Genomic DNA, 14,730 nt, shown 5'->3' on the forward strand with positions numbered 1-14,730 from the left:
GCAACTTCACTGAATTCATTGATGAGCCCTAGTTTTTTTGTTTTGTTTTGTTTTGGTTTTGGTTTTGGTTTTTTGGTGGTGTCTTTAGGATTTTCTATGTGTAGTGTCAGGTCATCAGCAAACGGTGACAGTCTTACTTCTCCCATTCTAATGTGGATTCCTTTTATTTCTTTTTCTTCTCTGATTGCTGTAGCTAGGACTTCCAAAACTATATTGAATAAAAGTGGTAAGAGTGGGCATCCTTGTCTTGTTCCTGATCTTAGAGAAGAATATTTCAGCTTTTCAACATTGAGTATGTTGTTAGCTGTGGGCTTGTCATATGTGGCCTATGATGTTGAGTTATGGTCCCTCTATTTTCACTTTGTTGAGCGTTTTTATTATAAATGGATGTTGAATTCTGTCAGAAGATTTTTTGCTTCTATGGAGATGATCTTATGATTTTTATTCTTCAGTTTGGTAAGGTGGTGAATCAAATGGATTGATCTGCAGATATGGAACCATCTTTACATCCCTGGGATAAATCCCAATTGATCATGATGTATGATCCTTTTAATGTATTGTTGAATTTGGTTTGCCAATATTTTATTGAGGATTTTTACATCTATGTTCATCAGTGTTTTTGGCCTGTAATATTCTTTTTGTGTGTTATCTTTATCTGGTTTTGTTATCAGGGTGATGCTGGCCTTGTAGAATGAGTTTGGAAGTGTTTCTTCCTCTGAAAAGTTTTGGAATAATTTGAGAAGAATGAGTGTTAACTATCTTCTAACTCTTTGATAGAATTCACCTATGAAGCCATCTGGTCCTGGACTTTTGTTTGTTGGGAGTTTTTTTTTTTCTGGTTCAATTTCATTAATGGTAATTGGTCTGCTCATATTTTGTATTTCTTCCTGATTCACTCTTGGGAGATTGTACATTTCTAGGAATTTGTTCATTTCTTCTAGGTTGTCTATCTTACTGACATATAATTGTTGGTAGTAATCTCTTATGTTCCTATGTATTTCTGTGGTGTTGGTTGTAACTTCTTTTTATGATTTATTGATTTGGGCCCTCTTTGTTCTTGATGAGTCTGGCTAAAGGTTTTCCAATTTTGTCTATCTTTTCAAAGAACCAGCTCTTAGTTTTATTGATATTTTCTATTTTATTTTTTAGTCTCTATTTCTTTCATGATTTCTTTCTGTTTTCATTTTGTTTCCAGGTATTTTTAAAATTTCCTCTTTGATTTCTTCAGTGAGCCATTGGTTGTTTAGTAAGATATTGTTTAGCCTCTATATTGTGTTTTGTTTTGTTTTGTTTTGCGGTACGCGGGCCTCTCACTGTTGTGACCTCTCCCATTGCGGAGCACAGGCTCCAGACGCGCAGGCTCAGTGGCCATGGCTCACGGGCCCAGCCACTCCGTGGCGTGTGGGATCCTCCCAGACTGGGGCATGAAACCATGTCCCCTGCATCGGCAGGTGGACTCTCAACCAGTGCGCCACCAGGGAAGCCCTATATTGTGTTTTTTGTAGTTTTTTCTTTGTAGTTGATTTCTATTCTCATAGCTTTGTGGTGGGAAAAGATACATGATTTGATTTCAATCTTCTTAAATTTACTGAGACTTTGTTTTGTAGCCTAGGATGTGATCTATCCTGGAGAATGATTCACATGAACTAGAAAAGAATGTGTGTTCTGCTGCTTTTTGATGGACTGTTCTATATATCTGTTAAGTTATTCTGGTATAATGTGTCATTTAAGGCCAGTGTTTCCTTATTGATTTTCTGTCTAGATGATCTGTCCATTGATGTAAGTGGGGTGTTAAAGTCCACTACTATTATTGTATTGCTGTCAATTTCTCCCTTTATGTCTGTTAATATTTCACTTTATGTATTTAGGTGCTCCCATGTTGGGTACATATACATCTATAATTGTTATGACTTATTGTTGGATTGATTCCTTGATCATTATGTAATGTCCTTCTTTGTCTCTTGTAACAGTCTTTATTTTAAAGTCTATTTTGTCTGATATAAGCACTTGCTTTCTTTTTCTTTCCCATTTGAATGAAATATCTTTTTCCATCCCCTCCCTTTCAGTCTGTGTGTTTCTTTAGATCTGAAATGAGTTTCTTGTAGGCAGCATATATATGGGTCTTGTTTTCATATCCACTCAGCCATTCTGTGTCTTTTGATTGGAGCAGTTAGTCCACTTACATTTAAAGTAATTATTTAAAAAAGGGGGGGGCACTTCTCTGGCAGTCCAGTGGTTAAGACTCCATGCTTCCACTGCTGGGGGCAAGGGTTCGATCCCTGGTTGGAGAACTAAGATCCCACATACTGCGCAGCACAGCCAAAAAAAAGATAAAAAAGTAATTGTTCATTGGTATGTACTTATTGCTATTTTGTTAATTCTCTTTGGCTTGTTTTCTGAGGTGTTTTTGTTTTGGTTTGGTTTTGGGTTTTTTTGGTTCCTTTCTTCTTTGCTCTATTCCCTTATGATTTAATGGCTATTTTTAGTGTTATGTGTGGATTCCTTCCTCTTTTTTCTGTGTGTATCTGTTATAGATTTTTAGTTTGTGGTTATGAAAAGGTTTGTATATGGTAATATATATATATATATATATATATGTATATATGTATATACGGTCATTTTAAGTTGCTGATTTTTTAAAGGCTTGAATGCCTTTTAACAACTCTGCATTTTCTCCCTCCCCTCAACATTTATTGTTTTTGACATATATTTTATAGCCAAATCCTGACATGGCTGGCTGAGGGGCTCAAGGTGACCTGGAGCTGCTGTAGGTCTCCTGTTGGCCAGGGCCAGGGCCCGGGGCATCCTGAGGTGGTGCCTGCCTGCTGGTGGGTAGGCTGGGTCTTGACATGGCTGGCTGTGGGGCTGCTGTGATCCTGGAGTTGTTGTTTTGCCAGCTGGTGGGTGGGGCTCAGGCACAAGGTTTCCCAGGGCTGGTACCCACCCACTAGTGAGGCCAGGTCCTGGACCTACTGCCATCCCACTGATGGGCAGAGCCAGGTCCTGGGTTCTCTGGCTGTAGGCCCAGGGGTCCCATAGCTGGTGTTGGCCCCTTGGTGAGTACACTGGATCCTGACACAGCTGGCTTCAGGGCCTTGGTGGTCCCAGGGCTGTGGCCCAGAGGGCCCTAATGCTGGTGTCCACCCACTGGTGGGTGAAGCCAGGTCCTGAGTTACTGCCAGCTCACTGGTGGGCAGAGATGGGTTCTGGGGTCTCTAGCTGCAGGGCCTCAGGGGTCCCAGAGTTGATGTTGGCCTGTAGATGGGCAGGGCTGGGGCCCAAGGGATCCCAGGGCTGGTGCCTCCCTGATGAGTGAAGCTGGGTCCAGAGCTAGTGCCAGCCCATTTGTGGGTAGGGCCAGATCCCAGGGTGGCTAGAGGCTCAGGGGTTCCTAGGGCTGCTGGCCTGCTGGTAGGTGGGGCTGTGTCCCGACCCAGCTAGCTTCCTAGCCTGGGAGGTTCCAGGACTAGTGCCAATGCGCTAGTGGGGATGGGCTAGGTCCTGGTGCTCATAAGCTAGAGGGAGGATTCCAAAATGGTGCTTACCAGCACCAGCGTCCTTGTGGTGGGATGCGCTCCCCAAAATGGCTGCTGCTGGTGTCTTCATCCCCAGGTTGAGGTTCAGTTGCCTCCTGCCTTTCTAGGAGGCTCTCCAAGATCAGCCATTGGGTCTGACCCAAGCTCCTTTCAAATTACTGCTTCTGCCCTTGGTCCTAGAGCATGTGAGGCTTTGTGTGCACTATTTAAGAGTAGAGTCTCTATTTCCCACAGCCCTCTGGGTCTCCTGAAAGCAAGCCCTACTTGCTTTCAAAGCCAAATGTTCTGGAGGCTTGTCTTCCCAGCATAGGACCCCCACCCCCACCCCAGGCTGGGGAGTCCAGTGTGAGCCCCAGACCACTGGTTATTGGGGGGCACCTCTGCAATTGTAATTATCATCCTGTTGGTGGGTCACCTACCTGGTGGTATGGGTCTTGACTATACTCCATATATGCCCCTCTTACCTGTCCTGTTATAGTTCCTTCTTTATATCTTTAGCTGTAGAGATCTTTTCTACTAGCCTTCAGATCACTTTCATGGATAGTTGCTCTGTAAATCCTTACAATTTTGGAGTGCCCATGGAAGGAGGTGAGCTCAGGGTCTTCCTACTCCATCAGTCTTGGCCACTCCCCTTTGCTGTGTTTTTCCACAACGGAATGTTGAGTCTTTATTTTCAGTAAGGTTTTCCAATACCTATACTCTCAGAAGAGAGTTTCAGGGATGGTGGTTTGTTGAAGAGACTTAGATCGAATAGCCTTGTGTAACAAGGAAAGAGCAGCCATTCCATTCAGTTCCTGGTGCCAAGTGACCACTCCAAGAATTACCTTCTCTTGGAAAGTGCTCTAAGTTCCCAAGACTTGTAATGTCTCTGAAACAGACTTTGGCTGGGTTTTACCTAGTAATAGAGCTCTAGGTTCTTAACCAGGACTTCTAAGTGGATTTCGGGGGCTCTGTGAACTCCCTGAAATGCTGCGTAAAATGTTGTATCTGCTCAGTTGCACTTTTATGGGGGAAAGAAGCCATAACTTTCATCAGGTTCCTGAAGAATATATAATTACATTTCTCTTCTGATTTATATGAGATCTTAGATACACAATCAAAGATCCATTTCTGGCAAGTACAGAAATTTCATGACATAGTTGAATTCATTCAGTTGCTTGATTCATTCTATTGATTAATCCTATTATTCTACCATTTAAATAATCATTAACAGTTAAGTGCAAGGCACTAAAACTGCCTACACATATGTTGGACAGTTTTTTTCTTTTTTAAAATATATATAAGTTGAGACTGAAACGTCAGCAATGTGTCTGCTATCATCTGGTTCCTTTGTTAATGAACAGCTTCTTTGAACAGGTTGAGTTTTTAGGTTTTTAATTTCCAGAGTGGAATTTTCTGTCATTCTGAGTAAGCTCCTTGTGACTTTCTGCCAGTCAGGACCCTCACTGTTTCTGTTTATATTGATGAAACCTGAAACCAGTGTTAAAAGTGTTAAGTGAAGAAAGTGGTTGTGACAAAAAGGAGGAGGATGTCCTAGAGGAAGTGATGTGGGCAAAAACTTCACGTTTAACAAACTCTCAGAGAGATGTTACAATGTTGAAAGCACAAAGTATAAAATGTTGGAAGCTGATGCAACTTTATAAAGGAGTATGACAGTTCACCAAGGCATAGAAAAGATGTTCCCTCGGTGTTCTAAGTTCTACAAAAAGAAGGCAGCAAGAACTGTTCAAATACTCTTGCTGAGTGTTTTTTACAAAGAAAAAAAAACACTAAGAATTGTAATGTTTCTAATGTTTTAAATTACAGTGTATTAAAATATTGGTTTTACTATTTTTTTTCACTTCCATATACACTTAAAACCTATACTAAGAGAGTTTTTCATGTTTCAACAAAATTTTTAAAGGTCACAGTACAGTTGTATTTTTTTTCTTGATTTTTAAGATTACCTTGCATAGTTTCAGTTTGCATGGTCATTTTTACTGTCCTGCACTACTGTGCAAAGTTAGCACTGCCTGTATTTCTAAAAGTTTGATTGGGCAAAGAAGCCTGGTTCCTCATGTTGCTCAAAAGTATGTCATAAAGATGCCTAAAAGAGCACTATTTAAAGACCCAAAAGAATGAGAAATTTTTTTTTTTAACGCTTACATAGCATTTGCTGCGTGTCAGACATTGTTCCCAGCACTTTACAAATATTAAGTCATTCATCCTCACAACAACCCTGTGAGCTAAGTATGATGGTGCCCATTTTACAAATGAGGAAACTGGAGTGTGGGTACGTATTTTGCCCTTGGGCACCGAGCTTGTTTGTCGTGGAGATGGGATTGGAATCCACGGAGTCTGTCTCCAGAGCCCATGCTCTGAATCATGCCATTTGGTGCCTGTTATGGGATTCATTTGGTCTCAACATTCAGGGATCTTTCAGTCATTTATGTTCATTTCTAGGCTATTCAGAATGACTCCCTTTAAAGGAGTTAGCTTTTCAGATCTCTGAATGCACAGCTGGAAAGATCCTTAAAGAGCCTCTCCTCTTTGCACATTGGTTTTCCTGTCCAGTAGAACATTCCAATGGGCCACACAGACAGGTTGAACATAGGCCTTTGAGGTGTGGTACAAGAATGGAGGAAGGTCCTAGAACTTCAGAGAGGTTACTTATATGTCCCCTGTGCCAGGAATACCCTCCTCTCACCCTCAAACACACATATACACACATGTGGCCCTAAAGTGCCACAGGCCTTCAAAAGCCATCTCAAATACCTGGCTTTCCAGGCATTTGTTTGCAAAGTGGTCTCATTCACTGGGGCATCCCACGCTAGGTGCCTGGCCCTAAGCAGGGGCTTTGGCCTCCAGATGAACCAGGCCTGTGCTCCCATGCTACGTGGACCACAGATATCCTGACACCTTAATGCCCCACAACCTCAGGATAAGGAAATGCCAGGCCAGAGTCCCCAGTCTGAGCCAGGGCAAAGTCCGCTGGGGGCACAGCAGAATCCGGGTATCCCAGTGCTTTGGGGTCAGGATGTACTCTGGGCCTTGCAGTACCAAAAGGGGCTCCCAGATGCCCTGATACAGCCCTGACCCTCTGCCAGGGTGGGAAGGCAGGCCCTCACCTTGCAGAAGTGCTGCCCGGCTTGGCCAGACCCTACCATATCCTGCCTTGCAGCATGGAGGCGACCTGTCCAGCAGGGTCTGAGGGCCGGGCGCCAAGCCTGCCCTCCTTCTCATTCTCTCCAGTACACCTGTTCCGTCTCTCTTTCTTGCCCCCCACTCCCAGAGGAACGTGACCCAGCCACCTTGGTTCTCCCTGCCACAGTTTCTGATTTGGGTCCCCACAGACAGGGGGTTGCCTCCTGGGGCTCTCGCAAGGAACAAGACAGATGTGATCAGCCCCCAGGGGCTAACAGACAGGGTCTTGGAGGAGGAGTTACAGATCTTTACTGAATGGTTCCCCAAGTGAGTGAGAACATCCAGTTGGGGGCAGGGAGGCCTGTGGCTGCAGAATGTCCTGTCCCAGGGAGGGGCTGTGGAATGAAACTTGTAGCCTGGGACGGATGGGAGCAGGGGGAGGGTGAGCATGATGCAAAACAGAAAGAAGGGTCAGCAAGGAACAGGAAGAAAGCTGGTGACCTGGGCCCCAGAGAGCAGGGGCAGTATGGGGTGTATTGGGGCTTGCAGTGGCGACACGGGACACCTCTGCAGAGCTTTGCAGGTGCATTAGAAATGTTAGAATTTGTCTTAAGAGAAATGAGAAGCCAGTGAAGGGCTTTAAGCAGGGGATCAGCAAAGTCATATCTACATTTTAAAAATCTGAATCACTTTGGCTGCAGTGGGAAGAATATGATGGAGGGAGGGGTATTGGAGTGGGTGAAGGAGAGCAGCTGGGAGGCTTCCATAGTTTTTCAGGTAAGAGAGGGAGTCATCATGGTCTTAGGAGGTCGAAATAGAGACAAATAGACAGGTTCACTAAGTTGGCATGACTCTCATGATTTAAATCTAATGATATAAGGAGAGAGGAAAGTGTTAAGTATGTTTCCTGAGTTTCCAGACTGTGTACCTAGAGGGGTGGTATGCCGTTCTCTGAGCCTGGAGCAGTTTTGAGGTGTGGAGAATTCTTTTAGATTTTGGAAATTTTGAGTTGAAGGAATTGTTGGAACATCCAAGTGGTGATATATGGTCTATAACTCAGGGGAGGTGTCTGAGCTGACATATGAGCTATGGAGACTGTATAGACTGAGAAGGATGTCTTAAGGGACACCAAAATTTGATTACAGAATAGAGGAGGATAAATCTTGTAAGAAAAGGTGAGTTTATAAAGAAAGCTGGGGAGGGTTAGCCCAAGAGCTATCAGGAGACCAGAAGAGGCTGATCATGGATAAGTGCCAGCATCTGTAATGAACAAGGAGGCATGGCTGGGATGCTACAATAATAGAGACAGAGAGGAAGGTAGAAGCTGGAGAATGTCCAAAAGGCACGAATCTCCAAAAAGTAATTTTTTCTTTTTTAAAAAATATTATGACAACCGTTACTGCTGTTTTACAAGGGGAACAAACAACCTGGATGTGGTGTCAACAGTCCCTTGAAGAGTGTGGCCAAGACCTGATGCCTGTAGCATCAGTTTCACTCTCACCTGGAACGTTTCACCAAGTGCTCTACATGCATTAGGGCTCAATCATCACAACGATCTTCTGGAATGAGTTCAATACATTATACCTCCATTTTACAGATGAGGAAACTGAGCCTCAGCATCTCAAAGCAAGTGGTAAAGTGGGAGGTGAGCACCAATCTGTGGGAGCTGAAAGCCCATTCTTTTAACCCAAACCACTTTCTGCTTCCCCTCACTACATGCCTGGTTCCTTTCCTGGCTGCCATGATACAGGCCTCTCCTCATTTTCCTTCTGTATCTCTGGCTTTCTCCTCTCCTCTTTGCAGGTTAACTTCTTTTTCTTCCAAATAAATAACCCATGCCTACTGTTACCATTTCCTTTATATCCATTGCCTCTTAACTTCTGGCTTCTGCTTTTTTTTTTTTTATTAGTTTCTGCTTTATAACAAAGTGAATCAGTCATACATATACATCTGTTCCCACATCCCTTCCCTCATGCATCTCCCTCCCTCCCACCCTCCCCACCCCACCCCTCCAGGCGGTCACAAAACACCAAGCTGATCTCCCTATGCTCTGCGGCTGCTTCCCACTATCTATCTACCTTACGTTTGGTAGTGTATATATGTCCATGCCTCTCTCTCGCTTTGTCACAGCTTACCCTTCCCCCTCCCCATATCCTCAAGTCCATTCTCAAGTAGGTCTGTGTCTTTATTCCCGTTTTACCCCTAGGTTCTTCATGACATTTTTTTTAAAATTCCGTATATATGTGTTAGCATACGGTATTTGTCTTTCTCTTTCTGACTTACTTCACTCTGTATGACAGACTCTAGGTCTATCCACCTCATTACAAATAGCTCAGTTTCGTCTCTTTTTATGGCTGAGTAATACTCCATTGTATATATGTGCCACATCTTCTTTATCCATTCATCCGATGATGGACACTTAGGTTGTTTCCAGCTCCGGGCTATTGTGAATAGAGCTGCAATGAACATTTTGGTACATGTCTCTTTTTGAATTACGATTTTCTCAGGGTATATGCCTAGTAGTGGGATTGCTGGGTCATATGGTAGTTCTATTTTTAGTTTTTTAAGGAACCTCCATACTGTTCTCCATAGTGGCTGTACCAATTCACATTCCCACCAGCAGTGCAAGAGTGTTCCCTTTTCTCCACACCCTCTCCAGCATTTATTGTTTCTAGATTTCTTGATGATGGCCATTCTGACTGGTGTGAGATGATATCTCATTGTAGTTTTGATTTGCATTTCTCTAATGATTAATGATGTTGAGCATTCTTTCATGTGTTTGGTGGCAGTCTGTATATCTTCTTTGGAGAAATGCCTATTTAAGTCTTCTGCCCATTTTTGGATTGGGTTGTTTGTTTTTTTGCTATTGAGCTGCATGAGCTGTTTATGAATTTTGGAGATTAATCCTTTGTCAGTTGCTTCATTTGCAAATATTTTCTCCCATTCTGAGGGTTGTCTTTTGGTCTTCTTTATGGTTTCCTTTGCTGTGCAAAAGCTTTGAAGTTTCATTAGGTCCCATTTGTTTATCTTTGTTTTTATTTCCATTTCTCTAGGAGGTGGGTCCAAAAGGATCTTGCTGTGATTTATGTCATAGAGTGTTTTACCTATGTTTTCCTCTAAGAGTTTGATAGTTTCTGGCCTTACATTTAAGTCTTTAATCCATTTTGAGCTTATTTTTGTGTATGGTGTTAGGGAATGATCTAATCTCAAACTTTTACATGTCCCTGTCCAGTTTTCCCAGCACCACTATGATCATCTCAATAGATGCAGAGAAAGCTTTCGACAAAATTCAACCCCCATTTATGATAAAAACCCTGCAGAAAGTAGGCATAGAGGGAACTTTCCTCAACATAATAAAGGCCATATATGACAAACCCACAGCCAACATTGTCCTCAATGGTGAAAAACTGAAACCATTTCCGCTAAGATCAGGAACAAGACAAGGCTGCCCACTCTCACCACTCTTATTCAACATAGTTTTGGAAGTTTTAGCCACAGCAATCAGAGAAGAAAAGGAAATAAAAGGAATCCAAATTGGAAAAGAAAAAGTAAAGCTGTCACTGTTTGCAGATGACATGATATTATACATAGAGAATCCTAAAGATGCTACCAAAAAACTACTAGAGCTAATCAATGAACTTGGTAAAGTTGCAGGATACAAAATTAATGTACAGAAATCTCTGGCATTCCTGTACACTAATGATGAAAAATCTGAAAATGAAATCAAGAAAACACTCCCATTTACCATTGCAACAAAAAGAATAAAATATCTAGGAATAAACCTACCTAAGGAGACAAAAGACCTGTATGCAGAAAATTATAAGACACTGATGAAAGAAATTAAAGATGATACAAATAGATGGAGAGATATACCATGCTCCTGGATTGGAAGAATCAATATTGTGAAAATGACTCTACTACCCAAAGCAATCTACAGATTCAATGCAATCCCTATCAAACTACCACTGGCATTTTTCACAGAACTAGAACAAAAAATCTCAAAATTTGTTTGGAAAAACAAAAGACCCCGAATAGCCAAAGCAATCTTGAGAACGAAAAACGGAGCTGGAGGAATCAGGCTCCCTGACTTCAGACTATACTACAAAGCTACAGTAATTAAGACAGTGTGGTACTGGCATAAAAACAGAAAGATAGATCAATGGATCAGGATAGAAAGCCCAGAGATAAACCTACGCACATATGGCCAACTTATCTTTGATAAAGGAGGCAGGAATGTACAGTGGAGAAAGGACAGCCTCTTCAATAAGTGGCTTCTGCTTTAACTACACTCATGATACCAATCCCTCAGAGGTTACATACAATCTTCCCACCTCTTAATCCATACTTTTTCCAGCTCCATCTTTGTTCTTCTGATCTCAGTCTGTGGCTTTGGACCCATTTGGCCATTTCTCCTTCTTGTATCGGTTTGCCCATGGCTGATGTGATAGGCTTTTCCTTTCCTCCCATTGCTCCTTCTTATTCCTCTGTACCTGTTCCTAGCTCCCCTGAAGTCCCTGAACCCTGAGCATTTCCCAGCCTAAGGGCTTAGCCCTCTGCTTCATATTCCTTTTGAGAACTCATTTCTTTTCCTGTCTTCAGCTCTTGCTGCTGTGTGGGTGCCCCACCCCCAATTCCTTCTTGGCCCAGTCCTCTTTCTTTAACTGCATATCTGAAGCCTCAAGTGCCTATGAAGATAAGCACTTAGATGCCTCACCATCACTCCACACTCATGGTTAAAACCAAAACCATTGACTTCCTCCTAACCTCCTCCTCCCACCCCAGCCTTCTCATGCATCATTTTCCCAGTCATTCAACTTCAAAATATTGGGTTTTGTTGTTGTTGTTGTTGTTTTGCTTACTCCTTCCCCTTACTTTCCGACCCCCTAGAATATTCACCCGCTGTCCCAGCCTAAATATGTCATCACAGGACTTCCCTGGTGGTGCAGTGGTTAAGAATCCGCCTGCCAATGTAGGGGACACGGGTTTGAGCCCTGGTCCGGGAAGATCCCACATGCCACAGAGCAACAAAGCCTGTGCGCCACAACTACTGAGCCCGTGTGCCACAACTCCTAAAGCCCGTGTGCCACAACTACTAAACCCCGTGCGCCTAGAGCCTGTGCTCCACAACAAGAGAAGCCACCGCAGTGAGAAGCCCGTGCACTGCAACAAAGAGTAGCCCCCACTCACAACTAGAGAAGAGCCCACACACAGCAACGAAGACCTAAACGCAGCCAAATATAAATAAAATAAATAAATTTTTAAAAAATGTCATCGCAAAGTTCTAGGGATATTCCCTAAAAATGTCTTGTCTCTGACACAAGATTTTCCTTTGCCTTCAGGCCCATATCTTAATTTTTGTAGTGGACCTTAACCCTACCCTCTGCTCCATTAATGATCAAAGACTATTCTCAGTGGTCAGTTGAAGACAAATCCATATCTGCCTTCTAGACTTTTTCCAAAACTTACCTCGAAATCTCTAATACCCAATTGTTTTCAAAAGCCCCTGTTGGGAAAACTCCCCCCAAATTGGGGATTCCTGGTGGACCCTCATTCCACTCTTGGCATTCCCAAGGTTTAATGACTTTAAGTGCTACACGGGTGACACAGCTGTGGAGATGGGTAGACGTTATAGAGCCCAGGACTCCTCTCAAAGTTTCAGGTATGATGCCAAACAAAACACCTCTCCGTGGGCCCAATCCAGACTCCAGCCCATTCACAGCCATTACTAATTATCTGAATCAAGTGCCACAAACTTCAAGGAGCTGCACGCTTGGACCTGGTGTGGGAGTCCTTTCTGCAGCTGCCTTTGCCTAGTTATGCTCTGGTGCCAGGCCTTAAGCTGACTATGAGTGACTTTATAGGATCAGCCCTACACAATTCATTGTTTCATCTAAAGGGATGTTAAAGAGAATAGATTAAATCATTTATATTCATCCTTCTGAGTTGGATGTGTATGTTTCCTCAAATCCCTTACCTAATAAAATGAGGCATTAATTCTTAAAAGTCATCTCCTTCCTCCTCTTTCCTCTCCTGGAAGATGAGTTTCCCAAGGCTGGGGATCTGGGTCGACCTCCCTCACAACCGTTTCCCGCTCCTAGAACAGTGTCCAGGCCTTTGCATATGCTCGCTACAAACCTGTTGCCTGAGTTTGTACTGTTTCCACCTCTGTCCAGATTTTATTCCCCATTGTAACCTCTCTGACGTTCTTCCTCTCAGACCTTCCCTTTCAGTTCATCCTGCACACTGCTGCCAGATTGTTTTCCAACTCAGTTTTCATTACATCAATCCCCTGTTAAAAACCCTTTTTTGCTTCCAGTTACTGCAAGGCTTCCAGATTTATCCTTAGTCAGCCTTATTTCTTGGCTCTCTTTACCCACACTCTGACTCCTCACTGAACCACAGGTATCGTATCTGGGAGTTCTCATGTCTCCCCCATGTCACCCCAGCTCTGCTGGTCCTGCCCCGCAAGCCTCCCAGGAGAGGTCTGCTTCTTCCTTGCTTTCCTTGAGCCTTCTCTTCCCTGGCGTAAATACCCCTCCTCCTTTCCCTTTGACATGGGTCCTGGGATACTCTTGCTTTCGACTGCCAAGTCACTCTATAACTCAGAGTCGTGGAGACTTTCATTATACAAACATTTATTAAGGACCCTGTCTGAGCAAGGTGCTACATTCAGGCATGAATGTAGGGAAAGTTCCCTGGAAGGGAAAGTTCCGAGGAAGGTTCTGGAAGCCAGGACATCATGTGAGGACCACAGGTCTCTGAGGTGACAGGCTGAACTGCCCATGAACTCCTACATTGTGGAAAAAATCTCCAAGATCTTCCAGTAGTGCAGTCCTCTCACTTGAAAACGGAACCAACCACATGAGATCTGGGGAAGTAAGGTCACATGCCAGTGGTCACTTAAAAGTGGGAGAGGTTTATGGTGTGCACATTCTGCTATCTGATTTCCATGCCCTGGCATTGGGGTCATGACGCTGGTGGTTCAGTCATTTTTCCCATCACACTTCCAAGTGAGTCCCTGGGAATTGCTTCTTCTGGAGCAGGAGAGCTTGTAGAAACCAACAAGGGAGATCTGGTGGGGTAAACTTTGTGTGGTTGGCCTGGACTCCCCTTCAGGGCACCAGTGGGAGACCTCAGCCACTAGCTTTCCAAACACATAGGGAAGACTATTAATGGTGCATGAAAGGCAAGTTTCCCTCTCCGGTAAATGCACAGGCTGCCAAAATCTACATTTCACATGAGCACACAGGCCCAAAGCTCTTGGGCATCAGGCAGGACTGGGGCTTTCTTACTTATTTTTGAGGTCCCATGACTTCAGTGCATGTCTGTGGAAATGAGCTTTTCTTCACAATTGCTTACTGGCCAACCACCAGCAGGCCTTGGCTGCCCTTTTACTTCAGCTTTCACCTTTGCCCCTCTGAGGGTGCCCTCTTGTCCCTCAGATACCTAATCTGTTGTCTTCCCAATGGGCTGTATCTGATATCCTGTCCCAAGAGAGTTTGTTTTCAGGTATAATCAGCAGTGACCACTGGAAAAGCCTTCTAGATCATGGCCCTTTCAGGCCATGAGACAAGGGGAGGGGATGTTGAGAGACCGGAGGCCCACCACGGGGCCTTCAGAGCGAGCCTATTGTACAGGAGCTGCCTGACATCCAAACCATACTTTTTCTCACTAGCAGGCTGAGCCTGTCTCGTGGAGAGGCAGAAATGATACCCAGGCTGGGTATCGTTCCCACAGCAGCAGTCATTTCTCTAAGAGATTTCCTACCACTTCACTTTTCAACTCATTTGTACAAGATCTAACATGTTGCCTGGCATCAGAGGGTATCAGTAGTGGGATTTTTCAGTACGGTTTTGGCTTTTAACCTTAGGTGAGAAAAGGCAGAAGTGACAGTTTCACAGCAACAGGATTTTGGGTCATGGGCCTGTGGTTAAACAGCCCTGTGACCTTGTTCATTGCCAAAGCCTCCCTGAGCCCTGGTTGAGGATGTGAATTCTCTCTACCTCAGGACACTGAGATGAGGGTGAAAGTGAAACCTCTGGAACTGGGCACCAGTTGTTCTTCAGGCTTC

Source organism: Mesoplodon densirostris, chromosome 4 (genome assembly GCF_025265405.1).
Source record: "Mesoplodon densirostris isolate mMesDen1 chromosome 4, mMesDen1 primary haplotype, whole genome shotgun sequence".
Taxonomy (NCBI): domain Eukaryota; kingdom Metazoa; phylum Chordata; class Mammalia; order Artiodactyla; family Ziphiidae; genus Mesoplodon; species Mesoplodon densirostris.